Consider the following 23,159-nt stretch of genomic DNA (forward strand, 5'->3'; position numbering starts at 1 on the left):
GAGCTCAAGTTCATATTTAAATTCCAGCTAGTCAACATATAGTATAATACTAGTTTCAGGAGTAGAATCCAGTGATTCATCACCTACACACAATACCCAGTACTCATCACAAGTGCCCTCCTCCAAACCCATCACCCACCCAACACATCCCTGCCCCCTATCCCCCAGTCTGCCCTCTGTACCTTAGTCATTCGATTTTCACTCTCTCTCCTCAGGAGAGAGTCATCTTTTACCTCTTACAGAAGATGTGTTGATAAACTGGGTCCAGTCTTGCCTGCTTCATTCTTAAGTGAATGTGTATTAATCTCCCAGGTCCTGATTTGACAGGAACATTAGGAACCTGAAAGAAAAACAAACCAAAAATCTACCTGGATGAGCCGATTTGTAGAGAACAAGGGAGTGAGCACTCTTCCTCTGGGACCTGAGAACTGGTCAAATATAATTCTTATTAGCAACTCATTGTCTCCAGAATACCTGGATGTGACAAACACTTGTGAGAGGTCACAGGCTTGATTTTGTTACCATTAGTGAGACTGTATTTAGAGTCATGGTCTGAGACATGATTCTGGTTGAAAGAAGTCACAGAAATGTAGAAACAAGTCTCTGCCCAAGAGGCCTGTTTTTCTTAGCTCCACGGTTCTTGGAGCCTTGCTTTGACCCACTAACATTTCTTTATATAGGTTACTAGCTTAAAATATTAAATAATCAGAACATATTTTTCCACTAATGCTACTCAAAGTACGTAGTAACTGATGAACTCTGATTCTTGCCAACCAGTGTAATTAACTCCACGGGTTTGAATCTGACTCTGTGAAACAAAGGCATAATCTATCATACTTTTTAAAAATGGACAATCCTCTACCATAGATCATTAGCTTGTCTGACTTCTAAATAAATTTCATGTGGGTTTACTCTTTAACAAATGTTAATTCTGGGTTTATCAGATTGATAACAGAATCTGTTAAAAGTGATGTGACTGTTTTCAACATGACTATCAACTGTTGCCTTGAACACTACAATTCTAGTCTCCACACAGCAACCAGAGCTGATTCTTCTCAAACTCATACCTGATTATGTCAATCATCTTAAAATCATTCAGGGTTCCCCACTGCCCTGAGGATAAATTCCAAACTCCTTAATGTAGGGTTTCAGGAGAACAACTGGACTGGCTTAACTGAATATCCCTTGGCCTCCTCACAAGTTTCAAGTGAATTAAACATTCTTTAGGCCACATGTGCTGAAAAGGGAGGTGATTTACTCACTTATTTATTGGGTGGTATTGATCTAAGAGAAGGAAGTGGCACACTCCTTGTCACCCTCACTTCTTCTCCCACAGGGCCAGGGCAGAATGCTTTCAAGGTTTGGGCAATCTTTCCCTCCAGATGAAGTGGACTGACAGCAGATGAGGTTCTAAGGATTCCTCTTAGACAGTGGATGAGCTGAGGATCCCCAAATGTCCATCCTAGGAGAATTAGGGAAGTGGGGTTGAGTCAGGGTATAACCCAAATAGGATGTATATTACACTAGCCAGCAAAGAGCCTGGTCTATGTCCAGGCCTCAGACTTGTATCATGCTCCACCCCACCCCCCACCCCCATTTCCAGTGTCCTCCAGCAGGGCTGGGACTTTTCTGGACTTTCTCCTCTGAGGCCATACTGTCACAAGTGGGCTTTATGTCTCACTAGCTTATTTCCTCCTCAGATCCAGTCAAGCGAGCAGGGGTCTAATTAGGACTGGCTCAAAAACTAGGAAATCAGATTTAATAATTATAAACATTCTTCTGACTAGGTCTCATTGAGCAATATAAAATTATTTCTGGTTCATTGCATATTTTATACCAAAACTTATTCATTCTTTTGGAACTGGAACTCAATGTGGTCAGAATCACTTTTATAACATTTCCCCTATTTTGCTTAAGCTAGTTTGAGTTGGGTGTCTGTCAGTTACAACCAGAGTCCTGACAGATTGTGATTCTGTAAAGCAAGTTTTGGATGGCCTTGACTCAGACTTACTGCCACAAGGAATATGTGGATATGCATTCTCCTTTATACTGGCCTCTGTGAGTGCTTGGACCTTTTATCTAACTATTGCCAGAAAATAACAACTATTTTAAAATTAAGATCACTGTTTGAACAGATGGTCTCCAAATGTTAATTGATTCACCCTGTAGAAAGCTTGTCATTTATATGACAACAAATAAAAGTGTAATTTAATTAATTACCTAAGCATACAATTTGCTACTATTTCATCCTGATAGCTTCATTGGAAAGCTGCGTTGTTCCCAACTAGTCCTTCTACTGGAGCGTTTTTGAAATTTTTCCACATCCTTCTCTGGGCCGATTCTGTAGGAGCAGATATGGCTGTTACACCGGATTGCTTCCTAGCTTCTTTATCTTGCAGAAAAGAACATGACCTTCTAGTGCTGTGATTCTCAAATTTTAGCTTGCATCAGCATCACTAGGAGGCTTAGCAAACCAAAATTTGCTGGGCTCTCTACACCTAAAATTTGGATTCAGTAGGTCGGGAGTGGGGTCCAAGTATTTGCATTTCTAGCAAGTTCCAGGTTATTTATGTCGCTTATTTGGGAGCACAATTCACCGTCACAGAATACCTGCACCAAAGTAGACCCTTAGAGTAGAAATAGACACAATTTGTTCTTTGCTCAGCTCTTCGTAAAGGCCTTGTTGTCAGAGGTGTTCTATGTGGGGAAGTGTCAGTCAGCTATGTAGTATAGGCACTCTGCTAGATTAGGAGACCCCAAATTTTTGTTTATTTATTTTAAAGATTTTTTTTGCACGTATTGCATGGAGCACTGGGTATGGTGCATAAACAAAGAATCCTGGAACAGTGAAAAAATAAAAATAAAAAAAAAACAAAGATTTTATGTATTTATTTGTCAGAGTGAGAGAGAGAGAGAGTGCACAAGCAGGGGAAGTGGCAGGCAGAAGGAGAAGCGGGATCCCCACTGAACAAGAAGCCGGATGTGGGACTTGATCCCGGAACCCTGGGGTCATTACCTGAGCCTAAGGCAGATGCCTAACCAACTGAGCCACCTGGGCATCCCTAGAGGTCCCAAAATTAAGCGTGTGTAGGGGCCAATGAGGTAACCTAAAGGAGAGGAGGGGAGGGGTAGATGGAAGAAAGGGATATGAACACACTGGCATGCAAAGGGCAAGTGCTATGGCAAACTGGAGAGTGCCTGCCCCACCAGAAGGAACATCATTCTACATATTATGTATGATAGTATACTGTAATACTATGTATTACAGACCCTGGAGCACTTACCAATCATGTGACAAGTTTAGGCAGTTACCTAATCTCTCCTTGTCTCAGTTTCCTCAGCCACAAAAGATGGATAATAACAGACCCTATCTTATAGGGTCCTTAGGAGGAGTAGATAAATTAACAGACATAGATAATTTAGAAGAAAAGATGAGAAGTACCATCACTGCTGGGTTACAAGAATGATAACTACTTATATAATGTTGGCTTTTGCTTGGCACGAGTGAAAGCACAGTTGCTTTGATTAATTTTCACAAGAACCTATGAGATCAGCACAATTGCTAGTCTCATCTCACTGATAAGTAAACTGAACCAGAGAAGAAGCTGGCCCAAGTTCCCACAGCTAGTGAGTGGAGGCGTTGGACTGCAAACCCCAGCTGGCTGCTGAGTCTCGGGGACCACCTCACATGCGAGCACAAATCACCACTCTTGGGTCTGGAACGAGCAGCCACTGAACTTGGGCCATCCCCTGTCAGGTGGAATAGGGATTCAGCTTTACCTGCCCATTCTTTCTATTCCCTTTTTCTTTGCAGAGAAACTAGAAATCTGAATTTCCATGTGTTGTTTAGCATGCTCAATTTTTAAAAACCACTGGGTCAAAGAGAAGACTTGCCTGGGCCACTTTGGGCCTGCCAGCCACACACTTAGGAAGTCTACGTGGACCCTAGAGGTGAGAGGAGGGTAATGGGGTGGCTGGTTATCCTGCGGGCCGCGCAGCAGAGTCAGCGCTCTATGTGCTGGGTACTGGGCCCAATTCCTAGGAGGGTGGTTTATTCCTGGTGTTTTACAGTGCACCCCTTCCTCAGCAGCCTTCTCTTTGTCCCAGAGCCCTCTAGCCCCTTACATTCTTTCCTGTGATGTTTTCTCAGACCCAGACCACAAATCCTTCCCATGCCTCAGCTACAGGCTTCAGAAACTGAAACTTGATCCCTCCCTCCTTCCCAATGGAGAATTATTTCTAAAGGTGAAAGAGAGCAATTTGTCAGTACATACTGTCACCACTAAACCCATCATTTACCCCTTCTTAAACATTCCTTTGATTCTGATTTCTTGCCATGCAAAATAAGCAGCCTCCCAACATTTCCAGTTCTTGAAATTTTTGAAGTCCTTGACGATGTGGCCACTTAAGACAAGGCACACCTGAAGAGCAGGACAAGGAAGCCAGATAAATTCATCTTCCCTCAGAAAAGCCGCGGCTGCGGCTTGAATTACATCTCACGTATCTGGCCTGTCCCATTGAACACACAAGATTCAGATATGTGTCATGATGACATAACATTATTTTCCCAAAATAAACAGAGGCTCTTTGTTCCAGCTGGATCTGATTAGTGGTTTTCCTATTTTGGTTTTGGTCAGCCCCCAGACCAACCTCCCAGGCTGAGCTTCTTGTAAGGCCAAGAAAGGCTTCTCCTTGCCCTGACCCTGCTGTGACAATTGATCCTGACCATGAAAGGCCCAGCCAGCCACGTGGTGGAAGGTGAAGAGGTCCTCTTGCAGAAGAGGTGTGAACAAGAGCACTTAGCTGGAATCAGATCCTGAAGCAAAGTCCTCAGCAGAGGCTGCATTTGAAAACTTTTTTTTTTTTAAGTCTCTGTGGTTAGAAATGGACAGCTGTCATTTATAAATTTCAGCGTTCTTCAGACATGCAGAATTATGGCAATATTCAGCAGTTGCATTTCGGTCTAGGAACTATTTGCCTCGCTTCTCTGAGTGCTTAGGGACAGCCATGTGAGTCCTCCCTGTGGAAGAATGCTTCCTCAAGTTCATGACAGGAAATTGATAACTTTCACTCCACTCAACTCCTCAGAGCCAAATCAAATCATGTGTGTTGAAGACTATAAAAGCATCTAATGAAAGGTTCACTGGAGCTGAGAGAGGCAGACTGAAAGGGAAGCAGAGGGCTGAAGGAAAGGTAGAGGGAGACTGTTTTTGTGGTCTTAGAAAGGCGTAGAAATATATGTCATGGCTTTGAAAATTCTGACTGTTGCTGGCTTTTATTTGTATGCCATAACTCCTTGGTTCTAGGGACCCTATCATAGAAATTATAATGATGGGCCATTCATTTTTGCAATGTACTATAATGTAATCAAATTTAACACAAAGGCATGGGCACAAATCCATCAATTACTTAATGCCTTCCTGGTCTAGAGTACCAGCGGGGGTTCAAGTTGAAGACCCAACGTATCCCTGAGGACACCTGCCGTGCCTCACTGTGGTAGACACGGTCTGGGTCTATTCTTCAGCTTTGCAGGGTCCGCAACTCAAGCATTTTAGTTCACACAAAGTTGATTTGGCTTGGGGGGTCAGTGCTGATGATATCAGACAACCCACAGGAAACCAGATGCCAAATATCCATATTCTCAGTGAGAAATAAAGTATCTGAATGTCTATGTTAGCACAATCTCTTTGCTGTTGGAAAGTCTACATGGAAAGCCAAATTATAATCAGAAAGTGACCTGATGAGCATGGAATCCAAGCCAAAGAGTTAGCCTGAGAATCCCACTGCATCCTTCTTCCCAGGGGACAAAGTGCCGGAAATACAATGCAAAAGAAAGAGGCAGCTTTTGTCTCCTCTCTCTCCAGACTTTACTTTCTCTAAGTCCTCTTCGTAACCTTTCTTACCTCTGCTTACTAATACCGTTAATAGGGCAACAATTTTCTTCCATACTGTTGTTTGTATCTTCATTAGATTCCCAGACTCTGCTCTGTTCAAATTAGGAAATCACTAGCCCCAAAGGACATCTGAAGTTATTATTCCATTATAATGCATTAATTTTTACTAGCTTACTCTTGTTCGAGGGATACCCTATTCCCCCACTCCTTAAGTTTTCATGCAGAAGGATTTCCATTTTGGTAATTCTCCCAACCTCCCTTCTAGGAAGGAGAAGGGATTTATTTTGTCGATGAGCTTGAGAAATGGTCCTGGGTGATTCTGCCTTTTCTAGGATCTCCAGATCTATACGGTGGCAAAAAGGATACAGTCTAATGCTGTCTCCTGCTGTGCAGCAAGCATCCTGTCCCCGAGAGATACGTCCCTTGCGTCAGTGACCAGATGCATGAATCTGTCTAAATCAGAGGACGAAAGGGGTATAATTATTGGATCCACCTCTAGATACTCTACTATAGACTGCTCTATCAGCTCCAAGGAATGTGCCAGCAAGCACACAGTGCCAGCTGGATAGACATTTGAGCTCTATTTACCTTCTCAATTCCTGAAGCACCAGAGTCACTTATTAGCACATTCAAGTTGCATTGAGAATTCCATTGTTGTTTTCTTAATTTTTAAATTTTTGTTAAACAGTGACAGTGTACCTTGGCCTGAGTAGCGATCAATTTATGTTTGATGAATAACTAATTTCATTATTATTATTTGAATGTTTCCTATACCCGTCTTGTCTCCTTTATGACTTGAAGACCTTAAGAAACACCAAAGTGCCTTTTAGAATCCTAAAGATGTTTAATTCCCTCTTGATACTTTGATGTTCTTCTACTCTTTAATCCTCATTCCAGTTGCTGCCCAAGTGCATCTCCCTTAGGCCATCTACTCCTATTCCCATTCAGCTCAGTTCTTCTTCCCATTCCTTCTTCCAGGGCCTTGTCACACCAGAGACCTCCTTTTCAGTCCTTTCCATTGCACTCCTTTAACATTTCCTTTCACATTAAGCCTCTTTTGGATACTCCTCTAACATTCCTCTGCCATATCCTATTCCCCAGCCACCTTCATGGAGAGACTCCAGGGCTCCCAGAGCCGGGAATCAGAACCGGCATTCTCCTTCCTCCTTGTTACCCTTTCTAAATCAGTGTTCTTCCAAACTTGGTTCAAAATCCACTCGAAGCTCACACCATCTTGTCTTTCTGTTTAGACACTGTACCTTGAAGCCAAGCAGACCACCTGTCACTTATTGTCATCTTTAATAATGTTCATTTATTGTTTTTGCTTTGAGTATTTTTTCATGGTTATATATTTTTTCTCTTTCTTTTTTTCTTTCTTTCAGAGAGAGAGAGCAAGGTGAGGGGAGGGAGAAAATCTTAAGCAGACTCCTCACTAAGCACAGAGCCTAAGGGGGCCTCGATCTCAGGACCCTGAGATCACCACCTAAGCCAAAACCAGAGTCAATCGCTCAACCCACAGCACCACCCAGGTGCCCCATCTTCATCACTGTATTTCAACAGGAAATTGGCAAGAGACAGCTTGCCATTATCAGGCCACAAACCCCATTGCTATGTTCACCTCATATTATAGTCAGCATTTTGAAAGCATTCTTCTTTTCCTGACATCCCACCCAATTTCAACAGACTCCCTGTATCCAACATTACAGTAAACAAAGAGGGATGAACAAAGGCTGAATTGTTACCTGGCATACTTAGTAACTAAGAAAACACATGGTACACTGAACAGTGAATTCTAGAAAGTCTTTCCACATGTGAGCTGTATCTGATAGTCTCTAATCAGCCCAAAACTAAGAGAGTGGTAGCTGGAGATTTTTTCTCAGTCCAACAGACCTCACTAGATGAATTACTATCAGGCAGTGCAAATTGAACTGGGCACAATAAACATCAACTTCACTTTCAGGTTTAAGTTTGAAAGACAGAAGCTGCTAGCTACCAAGTTGGCAGATGAGAAAACAAAAATATTTACACCTTATGAAAAGTTACTTTATCATAAGGAAAAATAGAACATAGTTCTGAAGGCTCAGAGAAAGATAATTTTTCTCAGGAAAAAAAAAATCCTAATAGTCCCCCAAAAGACACAAGAAGATGTAGCTTCTATGAAATAGAAATAAGAAAACCAAAGGAAAATTTATTAAAATGAAGGAGGAGTGGAGCGCCTGGGTGGCTCACTCAGTTAAGTGTCTGCCTTCAGCTCAGGTCATGATCCCAGAGTCCTAGGACCAAGCCCCACATTGGGCTCCCTGCTCTGCAGGGAGTTGCTTCTCCCTCTGCCTGCCACTACCTCTGCTTGTGCTCCTGCACTCCCTCTCTCTCTGTCAAATAAATAAATAAAATCTTTTAAAAAATTGAAGCAAAGATTTGAAGAGAATTGGTTAAAATAAAGAATTGATGCAAGAAAAGAAAAAAATGCAAGAGCAGAGTTCCACTTGTTGGAATAAAGATTTATTATCACTCCCACATAACTAGAGAAAATACAACATAAATGGGGAAAAAAGAAATCTATACACTTATGTAAAGCCATCTGTGGGTACTTTTTAATTAAAGGCATCAGATATTGTTGGAGATGCAAAGAAGTTCAAATGAATTAAATTCTAGAGAGGAATTAGGCTTTCTTAGGTAAGCAAAGACTGGTAGCTGCTTTCATCCCTGGGGGCATTGACTACCTGGGATCATAGGCAGGTCAACTAGTGAGCTGCCATAAGCAAAGGACTTGCCTGAGTCAAAGGTAAACTCCCTGAGCTTCCAAGACTACACATGGACTGGCATGGTAGATTGAAATCTGGAGGAGCCCAAACACAGCCAAGCCTCAGTACTCAGCAGTTTCCCCCTCTAGCCTTCTTGAGTGAACACTGATAAGGACAGGCTGAGACTGAAAGGACAAGAAAGATACGATGATTTTGTGGTACTGACAAGAAAAACAACAAGTGAACTAAAATCATCATAAATCAGAACATCAGCAAGATGGAGGGATAGGAGCTTTCTACTATCATCCCTCCACAGAAGCATGAATTTTACAACTACCCACAGATGCAAGTAACTTTTTTGGAGTCTAGGAGCCCAGCCAAGAAGTTCCAACACAATGTTGGAGCAAAAATTCCAGGAATAGACATATCAAGGAGGGTAAGAACAGTTTCATTTTATCTGCTTCACCTCTCCCCAAAAGTGGCACAGCTCAGTACCAGTAGAAATCCTCAGCCGGTAATTTCTCACAGGGAAAGTGAGAGCATAGTGAGTGAGTACCTGGGTCCAGCAACCATGTGGAATGCTGCCCAAGAGGTCCACTTCTTGGTCTCCTTAACCAGATTACTAAGGAGATCAGGACAGCTGAGTGGTGTGAAGTGGCTGGGAGTATGGAAGAAAGGTCACAAATGCTTCAAACTATGCCACAGACTCCATCAGGATGCTACCCACAATAATTTTCCAGTAACGGATCCCAAAGAAATGGAAATCTACAAAATTGCCTAATAAAGAATTCAAAATAATTATTTTAAGGATTCTCTGCAAACTACAAGAGAACATGGATAGACAACTCAAAAACATCAGAAAAATAATACTTGAACAAAGGGAAAAGTTCAATAAAAACATAGAAATAATAGTTTTAAAAGACCAAATTCTGGAGCTGAAGAATAGAATGAATGAAATGAAAAATGCAATACATAGCATCATCAACAGATATAAACACACAGAAGAAAATATATTTGAACTTGAAGACAGGGGATTTGAAATTATCCAGCTAGAGGAGCTAACATTACCATTAAGAGAGTCCCAGAGGAGAAAACAGAGAGAAATAGATAGTGCATTTAAAGAAATAATGGCAGGGTTCCTGGATGACTTAATCAGTAAAATGTCTGCCTTCACCTCAGGTCATGATCCCAGGGTCCTAGGATCGAGGCTGTTGTCAGGCTCCCTATTTAGTGGGGAACCTGCATCTCCCTCTCCCTCTGCCTGCCACTCTCCCTGCTTGTGCACTCACTCACTCTCTCCCTCTCAAATAAATAAATAAATGAAATCTTTAAAAAAATGGCTAAAAATTTCCAAATATGGGGAGAGATATGGATATCCATGTACTTATCCTAGAAGCAACAAAAGTCCCTAACAGATGCAAACTAAAAAAGATATAGCCTAAACATATTATAGTAAAGAATTGCTGGGAGGGATGCCTGGGTGGCTCAGTCAGTTAAGCATCCAACTCTTGGTTTTGGCTCAGGTCATAATCTCATGCATGGTGAGATCCAGTCCCAGGTTGGGCTCCGTGCTCAGTGGGGAGTCTGCTTGAAGATTCTCTTCCTCTGCCCCTCTCTCAAGTCATGCTCTCTCTCTCTCTCTCAAATAAATAAATACTTATTTATTTTTTAAAAAGATTTTATTTATTTATTTGACAGAGAGAGAGCACAAGCAGGGGGAGCAGCAGAGGGAGAGGGAGAAGCAGGCCCCCCACTGAGCAGGGAGCCAGATGCCAGGCTCAATCCCAGGACCCTGGGATCATGACCTGAGCTGAAGGCAGATGCTTAACTGACTGAGCCATCCAAGTGCTCCAAATAAATAAATATTTTTTAAAAAGAACTGCTAGGAAACAAAAGCAAAAATGAACTATTGGTATTTCATCGAGATACAAATTTTCTGCACAGCAGAAACAATCAACAAAACTAAAAGGCAGCCTATGAAATAAGGGAAGATATTTGCAAATAACATATCAGATAAAGAGCTAGTATCCAAAATCTATAAAGAATTTATCAAACTCAACACCTCAAAAAATTAAAAAAATATAGCTAAGAAATGGGCACAAGACATGAACAGATATTTCTCCAAGGAAGACATACAAATGGTCAACAGTCACATGAAAAAATGCTCAACATCACTCATTATCAGGGAAATACAAATCAAAACCACAATGAGATACCAACACACACCTGTTGGAATGGCTAAAATTAACAACTCAGGAAACAACAAATCTTGGAGAGGAAGCAGAGAAAGGGGAACCCTCTCATACTGTTGGTGGGAATGCAAACTGGTGCAGCCTTTCTGGAAAATAGTATGGAGCTTCCTCAGAAAATTAAAAATAGCACTACCCTACAGCCCAGCAACTGTACAGTTGTACTGCTAGGTATTTATCTGAAGGATACAGAAATAGTGATTTGAAGGGGCACGTGCACACCAATGTTTATAGCAGTGCTATCCATAATAGCCAAAACATGGAAAGAGTCCAAATGTCCATCAACTGATGAATGGATAAAAAAGATGTGAAAAAAATGTAGATATATATTACTCAGCCATCAAAAGGAATGAAATCTTGCCATTTGCAAGGACATGGATAGAACTAGAGTAACTAGAGTGAAATAAGCCAGTCAGAGAAAGACAAATACCATATTATTTCACTTATATGTGGAATTTAAAAAGCAAAACAGATGAACATAAGGGAAAGTAAGGAAAAATAAAATAAGACAGAGGGAGGCAAACCATAAGAGACTTTTAAATATAGGGAACAAACTTAGGGTTGCTGGAGGGGAGGTGGGTGAGAGGATGAGGTAATTGGGAATTGGGTGATGGGCATTAAGGATGATACCAGCACTGGGTGTTATATGCAACTGATGAATTACTAAATTCTACCTCTGAAACTAAAACTACACTATCTGTGAACTAACTTGAATTTAAATAAAATCTTGAAAGAAAAAAAAAAGAATTGCTGAAGGGGTTCTTCAAATAGAAACAAAAGGACACTAATTAGTTATATGAAAGTGTAAAATTTACTGGTAAAGATAAGTCAAATTCAGAATACTCTATATTGTAATGGTGGTATGTAAATCATTTTAATTAGTATAAGGGTTATAAGACAAAAGTATAGAAAATAACTATGATAATTTGTTAATCAATGAACAATATAAAAGATATAAATTGTAGCATCAAAAGCAAAATGTGGGGAGTAATAACACTAGAGGTTTTATTTGCAATTGGAGTTGAGTTATTATCAACTTAAAAAGACTGTTATAAGATTTTAGATGTAAGCCTCATCTTAACCACAAAGCAAAAACCTGTAGCTAATACACAAGAGATAAAAAATAAAGAATCAAAGCATACCACTACAGAAAATTATCAAATCACAAAAGAAGATAGCATGAGAGTAAGAAAGAAACACAGAAGCTGCAAATGCCCAGGATATAATTAATAAGGTGGCAATAATGATTGCTTATGTATCAGTAATTACCTTAAATATTCTTTAAATATAAGTGGATTAAATCCCCCAGTTAAAAGACACAGAGCAGCTTACTGGAGTAAAGAAAACCCAGAAAGCTAAAATGTGTGCTGCCCATAGGAGAGTCACTTCAGCTTAAAAAAAAATTTTTTTTTCAATTCCCGGTATAGTGAACATATAGTGTTACATTTATTTCAGGTGTATAATGTAGTGATTCAACAATTCTATACACATCTCAGTGTTCATCATAAGTGTACTCTTAATCCCCTTCACCTATTTCACCCATCCCCCACATTTCAAGATATGCTACAAGGTATAGTAATCAAAATGGCATTGTACTGGCACAAAAATGACACATAGGTCAATGGAATAGAATAGAGAAATAAGCCCAGGATTGTATGGTCAATTAATCTTCAACAGAGAAGGCAAGGATATGCAATGAGGAAAAGATAATCTCTTCAACAAATGGAGTTGGGAAAACTGGACACATACATGCAAAAGAGTGAAAGTGGAGGGCACCTGTGGATGACTCAGTCAGTTAAATGACCAACTCCTGGTTTTGGCTCAGGTCATGATCTCAGAGTTGTGAGATCAGGCCCAGCATAGGGCTCTGCTCTGGGCACTGAGGCTGCTTGAGATTCTCTTTATTTCTCTCTCCCTCCCCTCCTTCCCCTCTTCCCTCACCCTACTCAAGTGTGTGCATTCTCTCTCTCTCTCTCTCTAAAATAAATAAATAAATCTTGAAGAAAATAAAAAAGAATGAAACTGGACCACTTTCTTACACAAAAATAAACTCAAAATGGATTAAGGACCTAAATGTGAGGCCATAAAAGTCCTAGAAGAGAGCACAGGCAGTGATTTCTCTGACATTTGTCATAGCAATATTTTTCTAGATATGTCTCCTGAGGCAAAGGAAAAGCAAAAACAAATTATTGGGACTACATCACTAAAAAGCTTCTGCACAACAAAGGAAACAATTAAAAAAAACAAAAGACAACCTACTGAATGGGAGAAGATATTTGCAAATGACATCTGATAAATGTATATAAATATATAAGGAATATATATTATTTATACATAAAGAACACATATATATACATATGTGTATATAGAAATATATAAAGAACTTATATAACTCAACACCAAAAACCTAAATAAATTGGACCTAAATAATCCAATTTAAAAATGGGCAGAAGAAACGAAAAAATATTTCTCCTAGGAAGACATACAGATGCCAACAGACACATGAAAAGATGCTCAGTATCACTTACCATCAAGGAAATGCAAATCAAAACTATAATGAGATTTAACCTCACACTTGTCAGAATGGCTAGAATCAAAATCGTGAGAGTCACTTTAGCTTTAAGGACACATATAGACTGAAAGTGAAGTGATGGAAAAAGGTACTCATGCAAATGGAAACCAAAACAGAAAAAAGTTAGTTATATCAGACTAACTAGGTTTAAACTCAAAAGCTGTAATAAGAGACAAAGGTTATTATATAATTACAGAAGAGTAAATTCATTAAAAGTATATAAAAATTATAAATATATAGGTACACAACATCGGAGCGCCTAAATACATAAAGAAAATAATAGATCTGAAGGGACAGAGGAGCAACAATACGATAATATTAGGGGATTTCAATACTCCATTTTCAGCAATGGATGGCTCATTTAGACCATATCAATAAGGTAACATTTGAGTAGAACTATACAGTAGCCCAAATGGACCTAACAGATATATACAAAACATTCCATCCAACAGCAGAAGAATACACATTTTTCTCAAGCACACTTAAAATATTTTCCAGGATAGATCATATATTGGGCCACAAAATAAATCTTAGTAAAAATTTAAGAAGTTTGGGGCACCTGCATGGCTCAGTGGGTTAAAGCCTCTGCCTTCAGCTCAGGTCGTGATCTCAGGGTCCTGGGATCGAGCCCCGCAGCAGGGGGCTCTGCTCAGCAGGAAGCCTGCTTCCTCCTCTCTCTCTCTGCCTGCCTCTCTGCCTACTTGTGATCTCTGTCTGTCAATAAATAAATAAAATCTTTTTAAAAAAATTTTAAGAAGTTTGATTTGAACTATATCAAGCATCTTTTCTCTTTTTTTATTCTTTAGTGCTTTATTTTTTTTGTTTTTCTATTTTAACTTTTTATTATTATTGATGTTTATTTTTACCTATAAGATATGTACATGTGTATTTTTTCTAGTCCTTTTCATTAAATTGTTTTATATTTGTAAGATTTTCTTTTTTTTCTTTCTTTTTTTTTCTTTTCTCCTCATTTTGGCATCTATGTTCTTTTTATTTTATTTTTATTTAATTGAATTTCTTTTCAGTGTAACAGAATTCATTTTTTATGCACCACACCCAGTGCTCCATGCAATACATGACTTCCATAATACCCACCACCAGGCTCCCCTAACCTCCCACCCCCCACCCCTTCAAAACCCTCAGATTGTTTTTCAGAGTCCATAGTCTCTCATGGTTCATCTCCCCCTCCAATTTCCCTCAACTCCCTTCTCCTCTCCATCTCCCCATGTCCTCCGTGTTATTTGTTATGCTCCACAAATAAGTGAAACTATATGATAATTGACTCTCTCTGCTTGACTTATTTCACTCAGCATAATCTCTTTCAGTCCTGTCCATGTTGATACAAAAGTTGGGTATTCATCCTTTCTGATGGAGGCATAATACTCCATAGTGTATATGGACCACATCTTCCTTAACCATTCATCCATTGAAAGGCATCTTGGTTCTTTCCACAGTTTGGTGACCGTGACCATTGCTGCTATGAACATTAGGATATAGATGGCCCTTCTTTTCACTACATCTGTATCTTTGGGGTAAATAACCAGTAGTGCAGTTGCAGAGTCATAGGGAAGCTCTACTTTTAATGTCTTAAGGAATCTCCACACTGTACTCCAAAGTGGCTGCACCAACTTGCATTCCCACCAACAGTGGAAGAGGGTTCCCCTTTCTCCACATCCTCTCCAACACACGTGGTTTCCTGTCTTGCTAATTTTGGCCATTCTAACTGGTGTAATGTGGTATCTCAATGTGGTTTTAATTTGAATCTCCCTGGTGGCTAGTGATGATGAACATTTTTTCATGTGTCTGATAGCCATTTGTATATCTTCATTGGAGAAGTGTCTGTTCATGTCTTCTGCCCATTTTTTGATATGATTATCTGTTTTGTGTGTGTTGAGTCCAAGCATCTTTTCTGACCACAATGGTATGAAACTAGAAACCAATTATAGAAAGAAATAAGATAAATTTACAAATATGTGGAAAGTAAACAACACATTCCTAAACAATTAATAGGTCAAGGAGGAAATCAAAAGGGAAATTTAAAAAAATCCATGAGACAAACAAAAATGGAAACACAATATACCAAAACATAAGGGATACAGCAAAAATAGTTCTAAGAAGAAAATTTGCAAATGCCTACATTAAGAAAAAAGAAAAATCTCAAATAAGCAACACAACTTTACATAGCATGTAACCAGAAAAAGAAGAACTAAGCCAAAAATTAGTAAAACAAAACAAATGTCAGAGCAGAAATAAATGAAATCAAGACTAGAAAAACTTTGGAAGAGATCAATGAAACTAAGAGGGTTTTTTTCTTTTCTTCCTTCTTCTTCTTCTTCTTCTTCTTTTTTTTTTTTTTTGGAAGAGATAAATAGAATTGACAAATCCTTAGCTAGGCTAGGGAAAAAAAAGAAGACTCAAATAAATAATTCAGAAATGAAAGTGGAGCCATTACAACTGGTATCACAGAAATTTTAAAAGTCCTAAAATACTACTATGAACAACTACATACCAACAAATTGAATAGCCTAGAAGGAATGGGTAAATTCATAGAAACAGGAATCTATGAATACTGAGTCATAAGGAAAAAATCTTAATAGACTAAAAGGAGTAGGGATATTGAATCAACAATTGAAAACCTCCCAACAAAGATAAGCTCAAAGCCTGATGGCTTCACTGGTAAATTCTATCATATAAAGAAGAATCAATACCAATTCTTCTCAAACTCTTTCCAACAGTTGAAGAAAGAATGCTTCCAAAATCGTTTTACAAGGCCAGCATTACCCTAATACCAAAGCTACAAGAGTCGATAATTATAAGCTAATATCCCTGATGAACATAGATGCAAAAATCCTCAACAAAATACTAGAAAATTGAATTCAACAACATATTAAAAATTGCATACACCATGATCAAGTGAGATTTAATCCCTGGAATGCAAGGATAATTCAACATATACATACCAATCATTGTAATTTGCTACATTAATAGAATGAGGGATAAAAATCAAATAATCACCTCAATATATGCATAGAAAGCATTTGACAAAATTCAAAATGCATGATAAAAACTCTCAACAAGTTAGGTATAGAAGGAATGGACCTCACTTAATAAAGGCCTTATGTGACAAGCCCACAGCTACCGTCATACACTGAGGAGGGGCCCTGAGCTCTCAGGTCCTCTGCATTGGAGATTGGGAGGCCACCATCTTCATTCTCCTCCTCCAAAGGTCTATGGAAAGCATTCAGGGAACAAAAGCTGCCGAGAGGGAACCCAAGCAGATTGCTTAGTATGGCCCCTGGCAAGGGCAGGTGCAATTCTGCCTCAGGCAAAGGCATTTGAGAATCACAGCAACAGGCCCCTTCCCCAGAAGATCAGCAAGAACATCCAGACAAGACCAAGTTCACTAATCAATGAGACCTGTGGAACTCCAGAACTAGGGGGGGAAACAACACATAGAACTCATGGCTTTCTTCCTATGATACTTCAGTCTTTCTAAGCTAAGTTTTTAAATTTTATTTTTTCTTATTCTATTTTTTAAAATTTTCCTTTTTCCTATGTTAACCTTTTTTAACTATTTTATCTTATCAATACCTTTTAAAAAATGTTTTAAAATTTTCATTGTTACAGTCATAGTCTATCCTTCATTGTATTTAACCTTATTTTTTGTATACATATAGGTTTTTCTTTCTTTAAAATTTTGGGATACAGTTTCTTCTAATAGATAAGAATGTACCCTAAATCTAGTGAATGGCTTTGTTCTAGTCTCCAGCCTGATCACATTCTTTCCTCTTTTCTTTTCCTTCTTTTTCAACCAACTTCTTAACTTATCAATTCCTTTTTTAGAATCTCTTTTACTCTTCTTCTTTACATTCATATTCCTTCTCTTCATCATGTTTACCCTTATTTTTTGTACATATATAAGTTTTTCTTTCTTTAAAATTTTGAGAGGTAGTTTCTTCTAACAGACCAAAATACACCCAAAATCAAGTGTGTGGCTCCGTTCTATTCACCAGTCATATAAAATACACACACACACACATATTAAAAATAGTGTGTGTGTGTATATATATATATATATATATATATTTATATTTATATTTATAAATTCATATTTATATATATGTATATATATAAATATGTATATTTTTTCCTCCTTTCTTCTCCCCCTAGTTTCAGGTCTCTTCAGATTTGGTCAGTGTATATCTTTCTAGGGTCATTGCTACCTTTTAGTATTTTGTTCTCTCATTCATCTATTCTTATCTGGATAAAATGAAAAGGTGGAAAAACTTACCTAAAAAAAAAAAAAAAGAACAAGAGGCAGTACCAATAGCTAAGGACATAATCAATATGGACATTAGTAATATGTCAGAACTAGAGTTTAGACTGATGATTATCAAGATGATAGCTGGGCTTGAAAAAGCATGGAAGATACTAGAGAATCCCTTTCTGGAGAAACAAAAGAACTAAAATCTAACCAAGTTGAAATTTAAAAAAGCTATTAATGAGGTGCAGTAAAAGAATGGAGGTTCTTACTTCTAGGATAAATGAAGCAGAAGAGAGACTTAGTGATATAGAAGATATAGAAGACCAAATGATGGAAAATAAAAAAGCTGAGAAAAAGAGAGACAAACAACTAGGACCATGAGGGGAGAATTCAAGAGATAAGTGATACCATAAGAAGAAACTATATTAGAATAATTGGGATCCCAGAAGAAGAAGAAAGAGATAGAGGGGCAGAAGGCATATTAGAGCAAATTATATCAGAGAATTTCCCTAATTTGGCGAAAGGAATAAGCATCAAAATCCAGGAGGCACAGAGAACCCCCCTCAAAATCAATAAAAATAGGCCCATACCCCAACATCCAATAATAAAACTTACAAGTCTCAGTGACAAAGAGAAAATCCTAAAAGCAGCTCTGGACAAAAGGTCTATAACATACAATGGTAGAAATATTAGATTGGCAAAATACCTATCCACAGAGACCTGGCAGGCCAGAAAGGACTGGCATGATATATTCAGAGCACTAAATGAGAAAAATATGCAGCCAAGAATACTATATCCAGCAAGGCTGTCGTTGGAAATAGGAGAAATAAAGACTTCCAGGACAAACAAAACTAAAAGAATTTGCAAATACCAAATAAACCCTACAGGATATATTGAAAGGGGTCCTCTAAGCAAAGACACAGCCTAAAAGTAACAGACCAGAAAGGAACAGAGAAAATATACAGTAACAGTCACTTTATAGGCAATACAATGGCACTAAATTAATATCTTTCAATAGTTACTCTGAATGTAAATGGGCTAAATGCCCCAATCAAAAGACACAGATAAAAAAACAAGACCCATTGATATGCTGTCTGCAAGAAACTCATTTTAGACCCCAAACCACCTCCAGGTTGAAAGTGAGAGAGTGGAAAACAATTTACCATGCTAATGGACATCAAAAAAAAGCTGGGGTGGCAATCCTTATATCAGATAAATTAGATTTTAAGCCAAGACTATAATAAGAGATGAGGAAGGACACTGTATCATATTTAAAGGGTCTGTTCAACAAGAAGATCTAACGATTAAATATCTATACCCCTAACATGGTAGCAGCCAATTAATAACAAAATCAAAGAAACACATCGACAATAATACAATAATAGGAGGGAACTTTAACACCCCCTCACTGAAATGGACAGATCACCTAAGCAAAAGATAAGCAAGGAAATAAAGTCTTTAAATAACACACTGGACCAGATAAACATCACAGATATATTCAGAACATTCCATCTCAAAGCAGCAGAATACACATTCTTCTCTAGTGCACATGGAACATTCTCCAGAATAGATCACAACCTGAGTCACAAATCAGGTCTCAACCAGTACCAAAAGATTGGGACCATTCCCTGCATATTTTCAAACCACAGTACTTTGAAACTAGAACTCAACCACAAGAGGAAAGTTGGAAAGAACTCAAATACATGGAGGCTAGAAAGCATCCTACTAAAGAATGAATTGGTCAACCAGTAAATTAAAGAAGAATTTAAAAAAATTCCTAGAAACAAATGAAAATGAAAACACAGATGTTCAAAATCTTTGTGACACAACAAAGGCGGTCCTGAGAGGAAAGTAGATAGCAACACAAACCTTTCTGAAAAAACAAAAGTCTCAAGAACACACTCTAACCCTACACCTAAAGGAGCTGGAGAAAGAACAGCAAAGAAAACCTAAACGCAGCAAGAGAAGAGAAATCATAAAGATCAGAGCAGAAATCAATGAAATAGAAACCAAAAGAACAGTAGAACAAATCAACAAAACTAGGAGCTGGTTCTTTGAAAGATTTAATAAGATTGATAAAGCTCTGTTATATCAAAAAGACAAGAAAAAGGACCCAAATTAATAAAGTCATGAATGAAATAGGAGAGATTACAACAAACACCAAAGAAATACAAACAATTATAAAAACATATTATGAGCAAATATACAGCAGCAAATTTGACAATTCGGAAGAAATGGATGCATTCGTAGAGACTTATAAACTACCAAAACTGAGCCCAGGAAGAAGTAGAAAACCTGAACAGATCCAGAACCAGTAAGGAGACTGAAGCAGTCATCAAAAATCTCCCAACAAACAAGAACCCTGGGCCAGACGACATCCCAGGGAAATTCTACCAAACATTTAAAGAATTAATACCTATTCTCTTGAAACTGTTCCAAAAAATAGAAATGAAAGGAAAACTTCCAAACCCATTTTATGAGGCCAGCATTACCTTGATCCCAAAATTTCTGATGCAAAAATTTTCACCAAAATACTAACCAATAAGATCCAATAGTACATTAAAAGGATTATTCACCACAACCGTGTGGGATTTATTCCTGGGCTGCAAGGTTGGTTCAACATCTGCGAATCAATAAATGTGATACAATACAGTAATAAAAGAAAGAACAAGAATCATATGATACTCTCAATAGATGCTGGAAAAGCATCTGACAAAGTACAGCATCCTTTCTTGATCAAAACTCTTCACAGTATAGGCATAGAGGGTATATACCACAATATCATCAAAGCCATCTATGAAAAATCCACAGTGAATTTCATTCTCAATGGGGAAAAACTGAGAGCTTTTCCGCTAAGGTCAGGAACAGGCCAGGGATGTCCACAATCTCCACTGCTATTCAACACAGTACTAGAAATCCTAGCCTCAACAATCAGACATCACAGAGAGATAAAATGCATCCAAATTGGCAAAGAAAGAAGTTAAACTGTACCTCTTTGCAGATGATATAATACTTTATGTGGAAAACCCAAAAGACATCACTCTAAAACTGCTAGAACTCATAGAGGAATTCAGTAAAGTGTCAGGATATAAAATCAATGCACAGAAATCAGTAGCATTTATATACACCAACAGCAAGGCAGAAAAAAGATAAATTAAGGAGTCGATCCCTTTTATAGTTGCACCCCAAACCATAAGATACCTAGGGATAAATCTAACCAAAGAAGTAAAGAATCTGTACTCAGAAAAATATAAAGTACTCATGTAAGAAATTGAGGGAGACACAAATAAATGGAAAAATTTTCCATGCTCATGGATTGGAAGAATAACTATTGTGAAAATGTCTATGCTACCTAGAGCAATCTACATATTTAATGCAATCCCTATCAAAATACCATCAACTTTTTTCAAAGAAATGGAACATATAATCCTAAAATTTATATGGAACCAAAAAAGACCCCAAATAGCCACAGGAATGTTGAAAAAGAAAACCAATTCCAGACTTCAAGCTCTATTACAAAGCTGTCATCATCAAGACAGTATGGTACTGGCACAAAAACAGGCACATAGATCAATGGAAGAGAATAGAGAGCCCAGAAATGGACCCTCAGCTCTATGGTCAACTAATCTTTGACAAAGCAGGAAAGATGTCCAATGGAAAAAAAGACAGTCTCTTCAACAAATGGTGTTGGGAAAATTGGACAGCCACATGTGGAACAATGAAACTGGACCATTTCCTTTCACCACACACAAAAATAGACTCAAAATGGATGAAAGACCTCAAAAGAGACAGAAATCCATCAAAATGCTAGAGGAGAGAGAACACAGGCAGCAGCCTCTTCAACCTCAGCTACAGCAACTTCTTCCTAGAAACATCACCAAAGGCAAGGGAAGTAAGGGCAGAAATGAATTATTGGGACTTCATCAAGATCAAAAGCTTTTACACAGCAAAGGAAACAGTCAACAAAACCAAAAGACAACTAACAGAATGGGAGAGGATATCTGCATATGACATATCAGATCAATATTCAAAATCCATAAAGAACTTATCAAACACAACACCCAAAGAACAAATAATCCAATCAAGAAATGGGCAGAAGACATGAACAGACATTTCTGCAAAGAAGACATCCAATGGCCAACAGACACATCAAAAAGTGTTCAACCTCACTCTGCATCAGGGAAATACAAATCAAAACAACAGTGAGATACCACCTCACACCAGTCAGAATGGCTAAAATTAACTAGTCAGGAAATGACAGGTGTTGGTGAGTATGCAGAGAGAGGGGAACCCTCCTACACTATTGGTGGGAATGCAAACTGGTGCAGCCACTCTGAAAAACAGTTTGGAGGTTCCTCAAAAAGTTGAAACTAGAGTCACTCTATGACCCAGCCATTGTACTACTGGGTATTTACCCCAAAGACACAAATGTAGTGATCCGAAGAGGCACCTGCACCCCAGTGTTTATAGCAGCAATGTCCACAATAGCCAAACTATGGAAAGAGCCCAGATGTCCATCAACAGATGAATGGATAAAGAAAATGTGATACACACACACACACACACACACACACACACACACACACGAATACTATGCAGCCATCAAAACCCCCAAAATCTTGACATTTGCAACAATGTGAATGGAACTAGAGGGTATTATGCTAAGAGAAATAAGTCAATCAAAGAAAGACAATTAGCATATGATCTCTCTGATATGAGGAATTTGAGAGGCAAGGTGGGGAGCTGTGTGGGGAAGGAAGGGAAAAATGAAACAAGATGGGACCAGGGAAGGAGACAAACCATAAGAGACTCTTAACCTCAGGAATCAAACTGAGGGCTACTGGAGGGGAGGTGGGTGAGAAGGACAGGGTGGCTAGGTGATGGACATTGGGGAGGGTATGTGCTATGGTGAGTTCTGTGAGTTGTGTAAGACTGATCAATCACAGACCTGTACCCCTGAAACAATTAATACATTATATGTTAATAAAAAATAATATAGTAATCAAGACAGTATGATATTGGTGTCAAAATAGACAAGAACATGAAGTCCAGAAACTGACCCACATATATATGGTCAATTGGCCAACAAAGAAAAGAACTTAGCACAGAGAGGATAGTGTTGTTGTTGTTGTTTTTAAAGAATTTATTTATTTGACAGAGAGAGATCACATGCAGGCAGGGAGAGAGGGGGAAGCAGGCTCCCTGCCGAGCAGAGAACCCAATGTGGGGCTCGATCCCAGGACCCGGAGATCATGACCTGAGTCGAAGGCAGAGGCTTAACTCACTGTGCCACCCAGGCACCCCAAGGATAGTGTTTTTAATAGATGATGTTGGAATACCTATATACAAAAGAAGAAGAAGAAGAAGAAGAAGAAGAAGAAGAAGAAGAAGAAGGAGAAGGAGAAGGAGAAGGAGAAGGAGAAGGAGAAGGAGAAG

This window comes from Lontra canadensis, unplaced genomic scaffold, assembly GCF_010015895.1.
Source record: "Lontra canadensis isolate GAN:19392208 unplaced genomic scaffold, GSC_riverotter_1.0 scaffold75, whole genome shotgun sequence".
NCBI lineage: Eukaryota > Metazoa > Chordata > Mammalia > Carnivora > Mustelidae > Lontra > Lontra canadensis.